At 36.1% G+C, this 15,924-nt stretch overlaps 1 pseudogene; it reads right to left on the bottom strand.

Annotated features, from left to right (window-relative positions):
- Nucleotides 1-15,429: 15,429 nt before the first annotated feature.
- On the bottom strand, nucleotides 15,430-15,528 carry LOC132305826 (small nucleolar RNA R71; annotated as a pseudogene).
- Between the last annotated feature and the right edge of the window lie 396 nt (nucleotides 15,529-15,924).

A 15,924-nucleotide genomic window follows, 5' to 3' on the forward strand; every position in this document is an offset into this window, starting at 1 on the left:
TTTCCCAAGCCTCATGTAAAAGTTCTCATTCCCCTTGAGAAAATTCTCTACTGACGGTTCTCATTGAATTGGTTAAACTTACGGGGTAAATTTTTTTCAAAAATTCATTTTGCATTTGTATCCAAGAAGTTATTGAATTTGCCCCCAAATTGTTGAACCAATGTTTCACCTTATTTTTAAGAGTAAATGGGAAGAGAAGTAACCTAAGAACTTCCTTTGGGACATTTATGTATTTCACAATGGAACAGATCGCAAGAAATTCATCAAAATGTTTGTAAGGTTCCTCATCATTTAAGCCATAGAAAAGTGGACACATTTGAATAGTCTCGGGCTTAATTTCATAATGATTGGCCCAAAAATTAGGAAGCAAGATGGAAGTTGGTGAATGATCTTCATGAAGATTGTAATGATCACGAAGGATCATTGGAGGAATTGGGGCTTGAACTCCAGGAGGAAATTGGTTGAAAGGCGGATGTTCCATGAAATTCGGGTCTAAATAACCAAGATGACCCTCTAGATTTTCTATTAGAATGATGAAGGGTTGATTAAGACCACACAAAAATCAAGGAACACAACAACAAAAATCAACAAAGCAAGCACTTCATTCCCGCAACAAATCTCCACATACAATGATCCCATACTCCCATGCTTAAACAATATACAAAGAAAAGTAAATTGCCTCCACGCAGGTCCACGATTTATCTAAGGATTTAAGAACTTGCCACCACGCAGGCCAATGATTTAACTTGAGATTGAGTTAGAAAGATCTCACAAAGGGTCCTTAAGCAACTTCAATTCATTTTTCAATTTTTCCGCCTAGCTTTGTAATTTTTAGATTTTAGCCTTTTTGTGCTTAGCTTAGCCCCTTGCTTTTCAATTCTCCCCTACTTGATTTCCTTGCTAAATTCACCTAGCCAAATAAGAACAAACATAATAACTAACTTAAAAGAAAATAAAGTAAAAAAACAATCAAAAGAGTACTAATTCCTAATTGTTTCCAAAACACGGCGTTGCCAATTCAATCCTCGGTAATGGCGCCAAAACTTGGTGTGTTCTTTCTCAAGGTCGTATTAACACCCACAGTTGCAATAAAAGTGTGGCAAAGTTTAAATTTATAAAGTGCCACTACTAACTCTAATTACTAATATAGCTAGGGTGAGTAGGGATTTTCCCAAGGGATTGGGGGCTATGTTGATATGGAAACAAAGTCGGATTAGTAGGTCGAGTGATCAAAAGATTGTTTGTTTGATTAATTAAACTACAATGTAAATGAATTCAATACTAAGTAACTAAAATAAATAAAAGAGTAGAGAACAAGAGAGAGAGGTCTTAGGATTTAGAGGTCACCACTAAACATCACCATTCTAGACACTCAATGTATAATGAATGAGGGGAAACATGTGTTGCAATACAATGAGGTGTGAATGATTGAATCAACAAGCATGGATTGACTAATTAAGTATACATTGTCTAAACAACCTAGTGAATAGTACAATATATCAAACTAAGCCATTATTCCTTCCTTTAAGCTCACAATCAACACACTAACAAGTTTAAGAATTATACTACTTGCATTCATAAGTATGGAACATCAAATAACAAGCATGGATTGTCCTCACATCTAAGAAAGTAAATCAACTACACTACATCTAAGCTAAGGACATGAAAATTAAACTAATTAAACTAAGGTAGAGGCACAATCCATCAAGAAATGAGTATGCACCATCAAATAAACCATAAGAGTATTTTATTTAAGCACCATGCTTTGACAATCTCTAGATTCATAGCATCAATACACATAGACATGCATCAATATCACAAAACCAAGAGATAAACACATGAACATCTACTCTAGCATACATAGACATATGGATAGAATGAAATGATCAATTGGTAGTATTAATCAACACAAATCATTGTAAGAACAAGATTCATATATAAATCAAGTGTCAAGACAACATTACAACACAAATTCCCTCAAAATACAAAACATTAAGGTCTAGAAGGCATGCTTAGGGCTAACTCTAGCCCCAAGAAGATGTTTAGCCACTCATTGATGTAGTCATCCAACCCTCAAGGGCCATCTCCTTGGTAGAAATACTCTTCTTCTTGATGGAAACTCTAGAAGAATGGAAGAACTCCCAAAATAGTGTATGTCTCTCTAAGCTCTAGCCTCCTCTCCAAGATATGTGATATGAGATATGAAGATATGGTGGTCTCCATTGTAAAAATGGCTCAAAATCCTTATATAGGAAGCTCAAGTGTCACACCCAATGGTTAGGTCTCGTGCACTAGGGTCCCTTCAATGATTGCACCACGAGCTATCTTTTGATGAGCTGGACTCTGTTTTAATTCGGATTTGAGGAGGTTCGATCGATTGAATTCAGATGAGATCAATCGAACTATGGCCAGATCCATCGAATTATGGCCAGATCGATCAATCCATGGCGGTGTCTTTTTGGAATAAGACAAATCTGAGATATTTTCAGGATATTTTGGGAAAAAGACAAAAGTGGTAGGTGGGGATAAGATCAAGGAAGTTCGATCGATCTGAAGGAAGTTGGATCGATCGAAGATGAAAATTCTTAGAGGATAAGGACAAGGGGTCTGATCCATCTTGGTGAGGTGAGATCAATCAATGTGAGATCAATCGAAAATATTCCTGATCAATTGAAGTTTGCTGATTTCCACCATTTTGCTTCCACTTTGCTCAATTCTTCCATTCAGCTTGAGATTGCTTATTTTATGCTCTAATGTGGCTAAATTGACTTATTTTGGGGATAAGCACCTGAAAAGGGCAATAGCATGAAATTAGTCTAAGATGGGAAAGTAAGATAGATAAAGGTCCTAGAATACTCGAGCTTAAGGGGTTTAAATGCGCACTTTTCAGCGCTCATCAATGTGGACCACAAATGCAAGCAAGATATCAATCTTTCAAAAAATTTACTCCTAAATGGCATCCGCAAAGCATACAAGGAGTATTGGACTCTCAAGTCAAGCAATTTTTAAATTCTAAGTATCATGGTCCTCAAAAGATCACAATCATGGCTCAAGACTCTCAAATCATACCAAATACATAGAAAGTAAGTGTGACATGTAAAATATGCTAACACACCCCCAAACTTATTATATGCATTGTCCTCGATGTACAAAGAAGCAACAAATAATGTAAAGAGTTTACCAAATGGGTGAAGCAAAAGGGACCCGGCAACGGAAGCTTAGCTTTAGAAGGCGCACGCTAAACTTAGATTCTGAAAACCTATCAGAGAGTGGTCACACTAGCAAGTGTCATCAAATATGAAATGAGATAAGAAATCAAGCATACAAATGCTATATGGCATGGGATAAAGAGAGAAGAAATGGCAACCCCCCCCCCCCCCCCCTTTTTTTGAGCGATCGAAAAGCTTGAAGATTGAAGCCCTAGGAACAAAATTTTTTGACGTAAAAACGATCGATCGAAAACACTGTTCGATCGATCGAACATTTCCAATGTATTTTTGATCGATCGAAATTGAGGTCGATCGATTGAAGAGAGTAGGCCCTGAAAGTATGAAACATGCAGATTTTTAACATTCACAATATGCCTAGAAAACTTCAATGAAACAATGAAAGATTATTAATAAGATGCTTCGAAAATGAAAGACTAGAAAGAAAATGAAGAAATAGAGTTTGGAAACTCTATTGGAACTAGGTTTAACGTCTCTAGACGACATTCAAGCAGTTTCATACATCAACATAGACTAGATCCACCAAGAGGGCGGATTCCATTTGTCTTTGAAAAACTTGCCCTTCAATGTAGGGCTTCAACCTTTGTCTATTTACTTTGAATGTAGTTCCATCTTTTAAGCTCTGTATCTCAACCACCCCATGAGGTGTAACAGAAATGATCTCATATGGACCTTCCCATTTGGTACGCAACTTCCCGAGAAAAAGTTTAAGCTTAGAGTTGAAGAGCAATGCTTTTTGACCGGGTTCAAAAGATTTCTTCACAATATGTTTGTCATGAAAAGCTTTGGTTCTTTCTTTATAAAGTTTGGTATTTTCATAAACATTATGTCTTAACTCTTCCAACTTATTCAATTGAAGTAAACGATTCTCTCCGGCTTTGTCAAGGTCAAGATTGAGTTTTTTAACTGCCCACATAGCTTAATGTTCTAGCTCAACCGGAAGATGGCAAGGCTTTCCATATACAAGTCTATAAGGAGACATGCCAATGGGAGCCTTATATGCCGTTCGGTAAGCCCACAAAGCATCATTGAATTTGCGTGATCAATCTTTCCAGGTTGTGTTTAGCATTTTCTCAAGAATTTGTTTAATGTCCTGGTTTGAAACTTCTACTTGCCCACTCGTTTGAGGATGGTAAGGGGTGGCAACTTTATGAGTAACAGAGTACTTGAGAAATAATTGCTTCAAGAATTGATTGCAAAAATGCTTTCCTCCATCACTAATAATCACTCTTGGCATACCAAAATGAGTAAAAATGTTTGATTTTATGAATTGAACAATCACGGAGTGGTCATTCATTTTGGCAGCACAAGCCTCCACCCACTTAGAAATATAATCAACGGCAAGTAAAATGTATTGAAAGGCATAGGACATAGGAAAAGGACCCATGAAATCAATGCCCTATATATCAAAGATCTCTAGATCAAGAATATTTGTCAAGGGCATCATGTCCCTTCTTGACATCGATCCCATCTTTCGACATCGCTCACACTCCTTGCAAAAATTGTAGGCATCTCTATGGATGGTGGGCCAAAATTGCCCAATTTGAAGAACCTTCAAGTCGGTCTTTTTTGCACTAAAATGCCTACCACATGCAAGGGTATGACAAAACGCAAAGACACTTGGAACCTCACTCTCCGGAATGCATCTTCTCACAATTTGATTCGGATAATATCGAAACAAAATGGGATCTTCCCAATAATATTTTCGGATGTTGGCAAAGAACCGGTTTTTTTCTTGCCTTGACCAATTAGTTGGAAGCTTGCCAATTGTAAGAAAATTCACAATGTCGGCAAACCAAGGCATTTTTCTATTAGAAATTTGGAAGAGTTGTTCATTGGAAAAGAATCATGAATTGGTGGGCTTGGGGAATATTCTACCATTAACCATGAAAGATGATCGGCAACCACATTTTCTGTGCCTTTGTTATCCTTGATCTCGAAATCAAATTCTCGAAGAAGCAAAATCCATCTTATCAAATGAGTTTTGTTTCTTTCTTGGTCAAAAGATGCCTCAAAGCGGCATGATTAGAATAGACAATGACTTTAGACCCTAAGAGATAGGATTGAAATTTATCAAGAGCATACACTACGACAAATAATTCTTTCTCGGTAGTGGAGTAATTCAATTGAGCTCCCGAGAAAGTCTTGTTTGCATAGTATATGGCACATGGAAGTTTTCCTACCCTTTGTCCCAAAACTGCTCCCATGGCATAGTCAGATGCATCATACATGATTTCAAATGGTAATGACCAATTGGGAAGTTGCATAATAGGGGCAGATGACAACAAACCACGAAGTGTAGGAAAAGCATCAAGGCATGCTTGATCAAAGACAAATAGAGTTTTTTTTTGCAAGAAGATTGCACAAGGATCTAGAAATTTTGCCCAAAGTCTTTGATAAAGCGGCGATAGAAGCTGGCATGACCTAGAAAGGAGCGAATATCTCTCACCTAGAAGGTGGAGGCAATTCAGAAATGAGCTCAACTTTTGCTTTATCAACTTCGAGACCCTTTTTAGAGATGACATGACCCAAAATAATACCTTCTTGAACCATGAAATGACTCTTTTCCCAAAAGAAGCTGGCATGACCTAGAAATGAGCGAACATCTTTTAAGCACTAAAGATAGATTTTTAAGGCATGCATCAAATGAAAACCCAAAGACTAAAAAATCATATATAAAAACCTCTAGATACTCTTCCACCATGTCCGAGAAAATTAACATCATACAGCTTTGGAATGTGGCTAGAGCATTATACAAACCAAATGGCATCCGTCTATAGGAAAATGTGCCCAATGGACAAGTAAATGTGGTTTTCTCTTGGTCCAAAGGGTTAAGGGCTACTTGATTGTAACCCGAATAACCATCAAGAAAATACTTTTAGTTGCCCGGCCAATCTCTCTAGAATCTGATTAATGAATGGCAAAGGAAAGTGATATTTTCTAGTGGAGGCATTTAACTTTCAGTATTCAATGCATACACGCTATGAATTGGCGGTACGTTTAGAAATTACCTCACCTTTTGAATTTTCAACCACTGTAATCCCCGATTTCTTGGGAACTACTTGGGTTGGACTCACCTATTCGTTATCAGAGATTGGATAAATGATACTTGCATTTAAAATTTTAACAACTTTTTTTTTTTTAACCACCTCTTTCATGTTTGGGTTCAATCTCCTTTGGGCATCTCTAAAAGGTTTCTCATTCTCTTCCATAAGAATACGATGCATGCAAATGGAAGGGTTAATTCCCTTTAGATCAGTCATACTCCTTCCAATAGCTTCTTTATTTTCTTTAAGTACATTCAAAAGATCATTCTCTTGGTCCTTTTCAAGACTTAAAGAAATGATGACCGGAAGGCCTAAAAAGGCATACTTAAGATTGGAAGGGAGAGTTTTAAGCTCAAGAGTGGGTAGGGAGATTAAATATGGAATCGGTGGAGTGCTAGAAAGAGGAGGAAGAGGTTCTTTTGGAGTTTTCCAAGGTGGAAAATCTAAGCTTACAACAGATTCCATTAAATTACTTACCTCATCCCTCATTGTCAAACCCATCATTCCCATACATTTCAAGGAGACAAGATACAAGAGGATTATCGGAAAGGAGAGATGAAGGGTTGTCCTTGGTTGGTTTTTTTATAATCATGAAAATAATGGACTCTTCAACAACCTCATTCAAGACATCAATGAGACAACACTCGTCTTCATCGATAGGATGTCAACTTGCATTGAAAATATTAAGCTTAACCATCATGTTACCAAAAGAAAGGTCCATAATCCCAGATCTATAATTTATTGTTGCATTCACGGTGGCAAAAAATGGCCTTCTAAGATGATTGGAATGTGGTTGGTAGGATTGGTAACTGGTTCGGTATCAAGAACCACAAAATCAATCGAAAAATAGAACTTGTCAACTTTGATGAGTATGTCCTTAATCATGCCCCTAGGTGTTCTGATGGATCTATCGGCTAATTGAAGCACCGCCGAGGTTGGCTTCAATCACTCAACCCTAGTTGGACATACACAGAGTAGGGAATCAAATTAACACTCGTTCTTAAGTTAAGAAGAGCTCTACGATCCTCATAGTTTCCAATTACACATGAAATAGTTAGAGCACCGGGATCTTTGAACTTATGTGGAGTATTATGTTGAATGATGGAGCTCATTTGCTCCATGAAAAACACTTTTTTAGGGCTTTGTCCTTTGTTCTTTCTCTTTTGTATGCAAAGGTCTTTCAAAATTTTTGCATAAGGTGGAATTTGCCTAATTGCATATAAAAGAGTAAGATTTATATTAACTTGTATAAACACCTCCATCATATCATGAATTTTCCTTTCTTGCCTCCCAAAAGGTGAAGTTTCTCTCAAAGCATATGGAAATGGAGCTTTTGGCTCATAGGATTTAGCAACTTGAGGAGATGAAGAAGAAGATTGAGAATTCTCATTAGGACCACTTTTATTTTAGGAAGTAGGAATAGGATTGGAAACGGGACGGGTGCTAACTTTGGGTTGCACTGTTTCACTATCTTCCTTTGGTTTTTTAACCCTATTGTCAATTTGCCTGTCACTTCCCAAAGTGGTAATGGCTTGCACTTGCTCTTTGGAAGGGCATCCTGAGGTAGGATTTGCCTCCACCAAGTATTGGGCTTTCGAATTTCTTTCGGGTTGGCTAGGTAGTTTACCAATTTCTTTTTCATTCAAAGAATTAGTTATCAACCTAATTTAGGATTTAAGCTTTGATATGGATTGAGAATGAGAATACAATAATTTAGTGTTCATTTCTAAACTACGCAAAGCCACCAAAACCTTATCCTCAAATGTGAAATTGCTAGAAAATGATTGAGGATGATGAAAATAATTTTGAGAATTATAAACTTGAGGATGAGAATAGTGGTTCATTCTTTGATGATAAGAAGAAGATGAAACAAATCCTTGAGAACCTTTATTTCTTTTATGAGGAGGAATATATTGCCTTTGAAAATTTTTAGCTTGAAAAGGACTTGAGTTTTCACTCCACACCAGAACATAAACATTTGAGTGAGGGTGAGCAAATGTAGCATTGGAAGTAGAATGTAAAACACTAGAACATATCATGTAAGGCTCACAAGAATGATGGGGATGATAAAAGGGAGATGATTTGGTAACCGATTTTTGACTCAATAAAAATTGATCAAGTCTTTGAGAGAGATTTTTGACGTCAGCTACAATCTCCATTGGACTTTCAATTTTACACACCTTTAAATTTTTCTTTTTTTCAATAGAATGATGACTCACTCGAGACGTCTGAAATTTATGCAAAGAATTTTCACTCATTTTTTCAAAAAGATGCCAAACATCATCTTCATGTTTCCCAAAATATGAACCCCCACATGAAGTATCAACTATGTCTTTATGAGTGTCGGATAAGCTTTCGTAGAATTATTAAACCACTTGCCATTTTGGAATGTCATGATGTGGACTTTTCCGTAGCTAGTTGTTCAATCTCTCTCAAGCCTCATACAAAAGCTCTCATTACTCGTGAGAAAATTCTCTAATGGCGGTTTTCATTGAATTGGTCAAACTTACGGGGTAAAATCTTTTCAAAAATTCATTTTTCATTTGTATCCAAGATTTTGTTGAATTTGCACCCAAATTGTTGAACCAATGTTTTGCCTTATTTTTTAGAGTGAAAGGGAAGAGAAACAGCCTAAGGACTTCTTCCGGAACATTCATATACCTCACGGTGGAGCATATTTCAAGAAATTCATCAAGGTGTTTATATGGTTCCTCATCATCTAAGCCATAGAATTGTAATGACCACGAAGGATCATTGGAGGAATTAGAGCTTGAGGAGGATGCTCCATGAAATTTGGGTCTAGATAACCAAGATTACCCTCTAGATTTTCCATTGAAGTGGTTATGATGAAAAGGTGAGCTAAGACCACACAAAATTCAAGCAACACACCAACAAAAACAATAAAAACAAGCACTCCTCCTTCGCAACAAGTCAATCAACAAACCTCCACATATATTGATCCCATACTCCCATGCTTTTAACAATATGCAAGAAAAATAAATTGCCTCCACGCGGGCTGACGATTTAACTAAGTAAGAGAGTTAGAAAAGCTAACAAAGGGTCCTTAGGCAACTTCAATTTATTTTTAATTTTTGCCTTGCTTTGCTTTGCAATTTTTTTATTGTTAGCTTTAGCTTTTTATGCTTTTGTTTTGCTTATGCTTAGCTTGCTTCTTTGCTTTAGAATCCTTTTACTTCACTTCCCTTGGCTCAATGTTCCTAGCTAATAAAGAACAAACATAATAAGTAACCAAAAATAAAATAAAATAAAGACAAGATAAGAGTACTAATTCCTGATTAATTCCAAAATACGGCATTGCCAATCCCCAGCAACGGCGCCAAAACTTGGTGTGTGTTGTCGTCAAGCCCCCAAATTGCACAAAAGTGTGGTGTGTGAAATAAAATGGCCAAGTTTGAATTTATAGAATGTCACTACCACTACTAACTATTAATGTAGCTAGAGTAAGTTGGGATTGTCCCAAGGGAAAGAAACGGTATTCTTGGAATTAATGATGGATTAGTAGGTCGAATGATCAAAAGATGGTTTGATTGATTAATTAAACTAATGGTTCACTAAAAGCAATGAAAGTAAGTAACAATCTAGAATTAGAGAAAGATATATGAGAGAAAGGTCTTAGGGCTTAGAGTTCACCACTAAGCTTCACTTCACCCAACACTAACAATTGTTAATTAATGGGAAAATTTAAGTTATAACTTGTGTATGTGTGTGTCACCAATTTAAAACTAAGCATGGATGGCAAATAAACATAGATTGTCTAATCAATCTAGTGAGTAACACAAACTATCAAATGAGACCATTAACCATTCAATTAAACCACAATTAGTGCACACACAAATATCTACAGAAATGTACTTCTTACATTCATAAGTGTGGAACATCAAATAACAAGAATAGATTGTCCACCTACCTAAGAAATTAAAGCAATTACACTATAACTAAGCTAATGACATGTAAATTAAGCTAATTAAACTAATGATGTGGCACAATCCATCAAGAAATAAGTATGGACCATTAAATAAATCACAAGAGTAATCAATTAAGCACAATGCCTTGACCATCACTAGATTAACTACATCAGCACACATAGACATGCATCAATTTCATTAAATCTAGAGAAAAACACATGAACATTCATTCTAGCATACATAGACATATGGATAGAATTAAATGATCAATTGAAAGCATTAATCCATACAAATCATGCAAAAATTACAAGATCTATATATATTCATGGTCAAAACATCTATTACAACTAAAATCCCCAAAAGTACACAAAAGCTAGGTTTAGGAAGTAAGCCTAGGGGCTATCTCTAGCCCCAAGAGAAGGATTTAGCCACTTATTGTAGTGGTCATGGAACCCTTAAGGGCTAGCTTAGAGGTTGTCATCATCATCTTTATCCTTGCTTTCTTCCCAAAACGCTAGTTCTAGAGAGAAAACTATTTCTATAATTGGTAAGGAAAACTATATGATATTTTTACAATATGGTTCAATATATCTATTACAAGCCTCTTTGAGTAGTCATCAAGTCAGAAATACAGCATATGATTGGAGGAAATTCACAACTACACAAGTTAGGAAGAGTTCGGTGCGCTCGTGAATTAAACAGCTCACTGCCAACAGCCACTTTGATCGATCAAACAGGACTTCAATCGATCTAACACTTGCCTCGATTGATCGAAGCTGATGTGTCATCAAAAATATCTTCTGGGCCTTATCCATTTTGCTGAGCTGGCACTGCCTTATTTTGTTGGACCAAGAAGGGGGGTGAATTGGTTAAATCCTTTGCAAATATAACTTGAAAGCAAATTAAAATAAGTAAAGATAAGTACTGCAACAAGTTTTACAAGGAAACCCTCTTAATTAGGGAAAACCTTGGGTCTTGGCCTCAGCCATTGCAAGCATCCATTAGTTGTAAGTAAGCTGCTACACATTCAGCTGTCTCACTTTCTGCACACACCTTTGTATCAGGATTAAACACTAGTTTTCACACACTATACTCACACACCAGCTCAAAACAGTGTAAACAAACACTCCCCCTGTCCTAAGCAACCCTGCCTGGGTCAAACAAGCTCGCATAGCTCACCAAATACACCATAGTAGATGTAAAAAAATAAACACAAGTCTTTCCTACAATTGAAATAGGTTAGACAACTCAGAATTCCAAGATACCACTTCAAAACATCAATCTGCAGCAATTAGGGTTTGAGAGGTAAAATTGGAATTTCATCTTGAGATTCATTCAATAGCATCATACTCAGTTTTCATTCACTATGGTACTCATGATCATAACTTTAAATAATGAAGTATAACATGAGAGAAGCATAAAGTTAAATAGCAGCCCTTGGTTAAGCAAAATACACCTTTAAGACTTCGGGTTTGAGAACTTAAAATCAAAGCTAACCAATATTTTGTCACAAGACCAACTTCAACACTCTTTAATTATTAAAATATACTTGCTAGCAGTTAAGAAACTCATAAATAGAAAAGTATAGTCAATCAGTGCTTGAATCCAAGAGTAAACCAGTAAAATAAGCATAACAGGTGATCTCACTATCTAAATTCAATTTCAGCATGTTTTTAACAAAAATCAGTACTGAGCAAGTGTAAAAAGATGAATTATACCTGTGTCCACCCTCATAATAGACCACAACACCTTGGAACTCAAATTCATTACTCAGTCCAGCACTTGCATCAGTAAAAATAACAGCAGCAACCTCTTCTTAGCTACTACACTAACAAGGTTCAAATCAATGTGTTTTTCTGGCATGAATCATCATTAAAACTCTCAGGAAAATAAGTTCATTCAATGCTCTCAAGAGAATACTAGTTGCAGCTCATTTTTCACAATTCTCAAAAGGCTTAAAACCCTAAAAACACTATAACAGCATATTTATAGCAATGCTGAATACACAAGGCTTCATACACCTAGAGCACACACATGTCACCTTCAGCTAATGATTGATAGAGTATAATTCAGATATTTTCAGGAGAGACAACCAATCATAACAAGCCACCTCAGCTATTTGATACCTTACACACCAGAAATCATGCACACACACAATACACTGCTGTAAATTGCATTTTCCTCCAGACTTAACCACTAAGAAATGTAGTATTCTTACATATACCAGCTTTCTAGGACCACTGAGACGTGTCACATTCTTAAGCAAAGCTGGAGAGGACCATAATGCCCTTGACACAGATTTAACTTCTCAGCACTGTGAAAGTCCTGAGACTATATTCCTCACAATGTAGGTTCAATCAAGGCACTTCAGTGCAATGCCGCTATTTGAATATGCGTATAGATGTGTAATACAACTGAGAAAAGACAATACTTCCCCTGAGAACATTTGTAGCAACTTTTGAAGAACTGAACCTCAATTAACTCAGCAGATTCAGCTGAAATAGATAATTACACTGAGATACACACACATATTAAGGCCAATGAATAGAGTATGCCAGTGGAAAAAAGATGACCATACTACCCTTGGACCTTATTCCAAGCAACAATGAAGAAAAGTAAACCCTTTAAAGCCACTGATAAACAAGTTTTTGACATTAAATAGGCAAACAATACTTAAGGAACCTTATGACCAACATATTTTGATCGATTGTAACCATTTTCAATCGATCAGGATTCCCTTCGATCGATCGAAGCTCCTCTAGTGTAATTTTCTTGGCTTCTTTCCAAAATTGAGCTAAATGGCTCTTATTAGCCTGTTTGAACTTTATTGACCTGAAATAGGCAAAAACACTAATAAGTACTAAGACATGAAAGTAAGATAGATGAATGGACTAAAATACCCTAGCTTAGGTGCTAAAATGCGTCACATTTGAGCACTTATCAAGAAGGACGCATTCAACCATGGAGAGAGCCCTTGAAGGTTGGATGACAACCACCATGAGTGGTAAGACTGTTCTCTTGGGGCTAAAGATAGCCCTAAGCATGCCTCCTAGACTTTGATGTTTGTAATTAATGGGGATTTGTGTTGTAATTCTTGTTTTGACCTCTTATATATATAAATCTTGTTTCTAAATGATTTGTGTAGTTTAATACTTCCAATTGATCTTTTAATTCTATTAATATGTCTATGTATGTTAAAATGAATGGTCATGTGCTTTAAACTTGATTCTTTACATTTGATACATGTTTATGTGTGTTAAATTGATGAGTCTAGTGTGGGTCAAGGTATGGTGCTTAATAGATTACTTTTGTTGTTTATTTGATGGTTCATACTTATTTCTTGATGGATTGTGCCACCTCCTTAGTTTAATTAGTTTAATTTTTATGTCATTAGCATAGTTGTAGTGTAATTACTTTAATTTCCTAGATAGGTGGACAATCCATTCTTGTTGTTTGATGATCCATGCTTATGAGTACAATTAAATAGTATATTTCTCTACATTCTTGGGTATGCATTGATTGTGGGCTTATAGAAGGATTAATGACTTAATTTGATATGTTGTGCTATTCACTAGATTGGTTAGACAATGTATGTTTACTTGGCCATCCAAGTTTAATATTTTAATTAATGGCATACACTTTGTTTATAACACATAATCCCCCTAATTTGTTAAATTTTGAATGTCTAGGAAGGCAATGCTTAGTGGTGAACTCTATGTCCCAAGAACCCTCTCTCATTCTCTACATCTCACTTGTTTTAGTTGTTTTACATTGCACTACTTTAGCTTACATTATAGTATAATTCAACTAACAAAACCCTCTTTTGATCATTCGACCTACTAATCCAACATTGATTCCGGAATACATTCCTCATCCTTTGGGACCATCCCTACTCACTTTTGCTACTTTAGTAGTTAGTAGTGGTAGTGGTATTTTTCAAATTTAAACTTGGCCACATTTTATCACAATTCAAGTTTGGAGTTTGACACACACCAAGTTTTGGCGCCGTTGCTGGGGATGAGCAATGCCGTATTCGGAATTAATTAGGAATTAGTACTCCTTTGATCTTATTTTTACTTTATTTTACGTGTTTTAATTATTGTATTTGTTCTTGATTAACTAGGTACTTGGAGTCAAGGAAGCAAAATAAAGAAGCAAGCTAAGCTAAGCAACGCATAAAAAGAAAAAAAAAAGAAAAAAAAATTGCAAAACAAAGCAAGACAAAAAGCTAAAAATATCTTGAAGTTGCTTAAGGACCTTTTGTGAGCTTTTCTAACTTTCTTTGCTTAACTAAATTGTCGGCCTGTATGGAGGCAATTCTTATTTGCAATAGTTAAATCGTCGGCCCGCATGGAGGCAATTCATTTCTTGCATTTGTTGAAAGCATGGGAGTATGGGATCAATGTATGTGGAGGTTTGTTGTTGATTGTCTTATTGCAAATGAAAAGTGTTTGCTACTTGGTAGTTGTTGAGTTGTTGTTTGTTTTGATTTACATTATGCATGTATAGTCATAGGTCTTTGAATCCTACTGTTGTCCCATTGAATTTTCATCTTGAATCAGTTGTTTGTAATCCGAGGGGAATGGGTAATTTAAGTGACTACATTTCATCAATGGATGTCCATAATGAGGACCATGTTGAAGACCTTGGTTACATCGACCAACAAGGCATTCTTCACCCTAATGTGCATCAATAATATGATAACATTCAAGTACCATTAGGCATTCCTAGACCTTTCATTCCATAACAATAAGGCCAAGTTCCAATGGGAATGCCAAGGCCATTCTTTGTACCACCACCTCCACCTCCTGTTGTTCAAGTAAATCATGGGGCTTATATAGAGCAACCGGTTGTGAATCCTCATCTTGCTTTAAGAGACCATTATGTGCCAAATGAGTATAATGCACCAACATGCATTCAACTCCCTCAATTTAGAGCACACCATTATGAGATTAAACCACAAACAATTCAAATGTTTCCTAATTATCATGGGTTACCTAATGAAAAACCTTATAAGCATTTGGATGAATTTCTTGAAGTGTGTTCCACCGTGAAATACACGGACATGCTGGAAGAAGTTTTGAGGTTAAAACTCTTCCCTTTCACCCTAAAGGACAAAGCAAAATACTGGTTTAACAATTTGAGACCTTTTTCTATAACTACTTGGGCAGAGATGCAACAAGAGTTCTTGAAGAAGTATTATCCGGTGTCTAAGACCAATGCAATGAGAACTTCAAGTCATGAATTCTCACTAGGGGATGGGGAAATGTTTCATGAGGCATGGGAATGATTAAATGATTTGCTTAGGAAATGTCCTCACCATGACATCCTAAAATGACAATTAGTTCAATACTTCTTTAAAAGTTTGACAGACAATCATAAAGGTATGGTTGATACTTCTATGGGTGGTTCTTATCTTGATAAGCATGAAGATGATGTATGGCGCTTATATGAGAGTGTTGTGTCATTTTATACTTTCAATAATAAATAACCATTCGCAATAACACGAATCTTTGTAGGATAGTACTATAGAGAGGGTGTCGAACCCACAGGGAGATGAGTATATTTTGTTTTGCCTTTAACTAATCTTTCTTGGTTTACATGTAACTAGTTGAATTGATTGATTGGTTGTCACGATTATAAACTAAAATTAAACTGAAATTAAACTAAAATTATCAGAAAGAGAGAGATGTCTTAGGGCTTTGACTCCACCACAACCTTTAT

This window comes from Cornus florida, unplaced genomic scaffold (genome assembly GCF_030987335.1).
Source record: "Cornus florida cultivar Cherokee Brave unplaced genomic scaffold, ASM3098733v1 CherokeeBrave_3.0.0_Hap2_Chr04, whole genome shotgun sequence".
Lineage (NCBI taxonomy): Eukaryota > Viridiplantae > Streptophyta > Magnoliopsida > Cornales > Cornaceae > Cornus > Cornus florida.